This window comes from Macrobrachium rosenbergii, chromosome 59 (genome assembly GCF_040412425.1).
Source record: "Macrobrachium rosenbergii isolate ZJJX-2024 chromosome 59, ASM4041242v1, whole genome shotgun sequence".
Classification (NCBI taxonomy): domain Eukaryota; kingdom Metazoa; phylum Arthropoda; class Malacostraca; order Decapoda; family Palaemonidae; genus Macrobrachium; species Macrobrachium rosenbergii.
In genome coordinates, this window is record NC_089799.1 from 37,544,614 (window position 1) to 37,549,613 (window position 5,000).

At 39.9% G+C, this 5,000-nt stretch overlaps 1 protein-coding gene across 1 annotated transcript in view; it reads right to left on the reverse strand.

The window, feature by feature from the left end:
- The window catches only part of LOC136837347 (ctenidin-1-like), a 7,847-nt gene extending 4,737 nt beyond the window's left edge, over positions 1-3,110 (reverse strand). Inside the window, exon 1 of the mRNA XM_067102091.1 lies at positions 2,981-3,110. The gene's annotated coding sequence lies outside the window, so the exon portion shown is untranslated. The remainder of the gene's footprint in view (positions 1-2,980) is intronic.
- Positions 3,111-5,000: the final 1,890 nt, after the last annotated feature.

Consider the following 5,000-nt stretch of genomic DNA (forward strand, 5'->3'; position numbering starts at 1 on the left):
TTGCACTTTCATAACCAGTCCCACTTATATGAAGGATTGAACCTGCCCCAAGATTTCGGTTATTCCTAGGCGGGAATATTTTCATATGTTAAAACACGAAATACTATTTTCTTTTTTAACGATAAAAAAAATTCCTCAAAAATAAGAGAATAAACTGATATGTGATTTAAAGGGTAATCCGAAATTGTTATCGTCATTATTCATTCCCTTGTTCATGAAGCTCAGTACTTCCCAAAACAAGGGCATGTGATTGGCATAACCGTCGTAACCCCGTGGTTGGGTAGGTAGTGCCGCCCAAGGTGCTCTGTAAACATGGGTGAAGAGTTTCTTCGGAACGTTAACTGCACGCGCTTCTTAACTTTTTCCTCGTTGGACGAATCGGTAGAGTTCTCGGCTAACACTCTGCTAGGCCCGAGTTCAAGTCTCCGGCCGGCCAGTGAAGAATTAGAGGAATTTATTTCTGGTGATAGAAATTCATTTCTCGATATAATGTGGTTCGAATTCCACATTGAGCTGTAGGTCCCGTTGTTCGGCAACCAATTGGTTCTTAGCCACGTCAAATAAGCCTAATCCTTCGGGCCAGCCCTAGGAGAGCTGTTCATCAGCTCAGTGGTCTGGTTAAACTAAGGTATACTTAACTTTTTACTTTTCACCCACTGCCAATTCCTTTCTTAGATCTGGCAGTCAAACTCCTCTTGACTATTACATTTCAGTGCGACTGTGGAGTTTTCTCCCAGTTGCATCTTTAACCCGTTGGACTTCACCTCAGTTATTTTCTGGGTCGCTTTGTCTTGGTGTCCTTCCACCCCAGAGGAAGACTTCATCTCAGTTATTTTCTGGGTCGCTTTGTCTTGGTGTCCTTCCACCCCAGAGGAAGACTTCACCTCAGTTATTTTCTGGGTCGCTTTGTCTTGGTGTCCTTCCACCCCAGAGGAAGACTTCATCTCAGTTGTTTTCTGGGTCGCTTTGTCTTGGTGTCCTTCCACCCCAGAGGGAAACTTCATCTCGGTTATTTTCTGGGTCGCTTTGTCTTGGTGTCCTTCCACCCCAGCTTCCTCTCTTCATTCATTCGTAACTGCCGTAAGATAACCTCTATAGCAATCTTCAAGTGCACTTTTAACAGGAAACTGCTGCTGCAGACGTGAGTGCTTGTACCTCTACTGCCAGTGCGTGCTACTTGGCAGTTTCATATCGCAATTTCTGTAGAGGCCCCATGATGCTACAGGCTACTGGCAAATCTCTCTAGGAAACCATTACCTCCATTTTCTTGACTTATTTCTCATTTGCTGTTTAACCTTGTCGATATTCGTCTTTTCCTCGATTCACCTTTGTTGGTTTGTTGTTTTCAGTCGCATCTTATTCATACAGTGTCCGCAGGAACTGGATGAGCAAGTTAATGGTCTCTGACTTTTTCATAAGATACTGATACTAATAATCAATTAGAACTCGTCGATTTTTGACGAACCTAACAGACCTAGAATGACCATATACGCCGTTGATTAGCAAGTAATTGGTATTAGTGACAGTTATGTTCGAAAGCAGAGTTATCTCGCTGGAATTGTTTAGCTAATAGGAATTTTCACGTTTTTTTAAACAAATACAGGGAATGGATGAGTAGCTATAATTACATTTTTTTTCAACTCGATCTAATGCTTAAATCTAAATATTAGTCATGGAAGATTTTACTAAAACTTGGTTGTGTTCAGATATGAATAGATTCTTCACGAATGTTCTTATCTGTAATGAAATACCCCTCAGGGCAAAAATGTCTCCCTCAGGCCACGCAGGCATCTTGATGGAGGTTCCAGGGGGTCGCTTATAGCAGTCTCCTTGTAAGTATTTCACGTACTTTGTCGTCATTTCATCGACGGGTATCAAGGTCATATAAGCTTTTAAGGTGGACAGATGCAGTTTTAGCATGGCAGCTAGTAATTATTTGGTGTAGAATTATGTTTACTGATCTCAGTGAAAATTTCTCCCGAATAATGGACGTGAATGTTCTTTCTCATATCCTCATAATATGTTCACTCCAGAATCAGATTTTGAAGGGAAGGTTAAAATGACGAACGCCTGTAGTCGGACCCAGATCGAACACTTAATTTTGAGCAGATTATAATAATACTCTGCGACAAAACACACTTGTCGTCAAAAAGATTCCGTTCAGTTCAGTGCAAGACTGACTCTGACCCACCCTTCGCGTTCACATTTAAATGAATTTTCTTATTAGCGATTATCACTCACAAAACATTTTCTTGTACACAGAGCATGTGTCTATCAATTGATAAAAGGCATCTCGTAAAACAATTTGCCGAACGAAAAATCCAAGAGCCAAAAACTGGCTGAGTTGATATTTTTTGACGGTTGTGTAACTAGAGCATTTTCAAATACGCAACTGTTTAAAAGATTATCTGGACACTGTTGCAACAGTATTAGCGTGACGAAAGACACTTGAGGCTAATCGAAAAACAAATTGCAATTTCATATGTTGCTGGTCACAAAATTGGAACCTAAATGTTACAGGAATCTTTCCCAAAATTCAGACAGCTTTGGACCAGAAGGAAAGAGTAAGGCCGTAAGATTATTATAATACCTTCCCATTTTCAAATTGTTCCTCTTTGAAAGTGTTAAAAGGGTCAATTAATGCTTTCTGAGGGATTCTGTGGTAACATTCGAATGTAAAATATTGTCCTTGGTAGCCAAAACTAAGGTGGACATCGACGTCGAGCAAAAAATCTCTTTATCTTTTTTCATAGTGATTGAGGCTTTGTATCAAGTAACAGATTATCTAAAGTGACTACTAAAATCATGTATAGTTGAATGAGCATCACTGTATATATCTCACAGAAACGGGAGAAATGGATAATAGACAAAGTACAGAAGAGTAGCAATAAGATATATTGATTGTTCTGTGGTATAGAAAATATAAAAAAAAGATCAGAAAAGGATATAAAGATATGACAGTCAAGGAAACGCTACTCACAACCTATGGAGGAAGATTCAGCAGTTTGTAACTCGGCTCCTGAAGCTCGCGGGAGGCTTAAGCTGGACAACTACAGCAAACCTTGACAACGTCGTGCTGCGAGGCCAACTGCGCATAAAGATCTAACAACTTGGCGCTCGTGCTCAATCGTCTTAAGTATGTTGGGGAAATCCAGTGCCTACGGGGGCCAGTTGTGGATGAAGGTGAAGATCAATGCTGGAGACTGGATACTTGCGGCTTCGCAAGTAGTCATGACATTTGTTAGTTTTTGCGCTTAGTTCTGGCATATTAATGGTTAGGTAACTGCTGTCATAACGGCGGATTTATATGGTTTTTTTTATATCCGTGACTGCTATACACTGCAACGACATTTCAACATTCTCTCGCGCATACTTCTGTCCACTCACGATCGTTTTGCGTTTACGCGTCGTTTCGACAATTATTCCGTCGTTGGTTTTCCATGCTTAGCTTTTATCTTGAAAAAGCACTTGGCCTGTTTACGGTAAATAATTTGAATATTCCGGAGTATTTCTCCTACATTTTCCTTGAGTAAGTCTGCTCCTTGCATTAACATGTTTAAAAATTATGAAAGTGGTTTTTAGCAACTTGAAGTCAGGGCGGTGATAAAATTTTATGTAGAATTAAAGCTTGCTCACATGAACCTCTTTTCAGCTGGTAACCTTCCCTGGCTCAACGCGTTTGCCTTGGGAGAGATCTCATTAGCCTAGATGCATCTCTCTCTCTCTCGTTTTATTTTGTCAACTCTTTTCTGCGTGAGCTTGCTTATTTATTCACACATTTCGAGTACATGAAATTATAAGCCTCACTTCCATAACATTACCATCATCATTCTCTCTCTCTCTCTCTCTCTCTCTCTCATTTAAGAGTGAAAAAGATGTTCAGTACCAAGGTTGTTAGCAATTAAGGTTACCAGATACTACGTATATAGATTTTAAGAAGTATGGACGCGCACACCAGCTTTACAGACGTCAGTATTTGGTGCACATGTAATCCTGTCAAAAATTTAAAAGGGAGACGTGATTTAGGATAACTGATATCACCGTCTACCTAGAAAGAACACAACCAACTCGTGACGGTCAGATGTATGTGCATGCAAATGTTTATATATATATATATATATATATATATATATATATATATATATATATATATATATATATATATATATATATATATATATGTGTGTGTGTGTGTGTGTGTGTGTGTGTGTTGGGTATTTTATCGTTACTGCTTGTTCTTTTTGACCTTCAAGATCAAGTGTTATGGCTAAGTGGGTACATCATCAATAATAGCGCTAGTGACAGTGATAAGTTAAGTATACCTTAGTTTAACCAGACCACTGAGCTGATTAACAGCTCTCCCAGGGCTGGCCCGAAGGATTAGACTTACTTTACGTGGCCAGGAACCAATTGGTTACCTAGCAACGGGACCTATACAGCTTATTGTGGAATCCGAACCACATTATACCGAGAAATGAATTTCTATCACCACAAATAAATTCCCCTAATTCTCCATTGGCCGGCCGGAGAATCGAACGCAGGCCCAGCAGAGTGCTAGCCGAGAACGAAATCGGCCCGTCCCACGAGGAACCAGTGACAGTAACAAATGTTCACTAAGCCATGGAGGTTCATTTCCATTGATTGTAAAACGCCATCGAGGTTTTTTCTTTGCCTTTGGCGACATCGAGTAAAGTCACACGTGCTTTCCAATGCGGCTGTTGCAGTCCCTAAATGTTTATTTTTATGTTTCTAATACTGCATATTTTGTAAACGCCATGAGTTATGATTGCATATTTATGATTGTAAAACGCCACATATTTGGCATCACACTGGTTCATTTCATTGATGTAAAACGCACATCACCCGTGCTTGCGTTTGCGATCACATGTATTAGGCCACAATTACACATGAATGTCGAATTTACTATACACTGGGAATAATTTATACCCAAAAGAATAATTATACATAAGTACATCCGCCCCGGTCAGGATTCGGCAGAA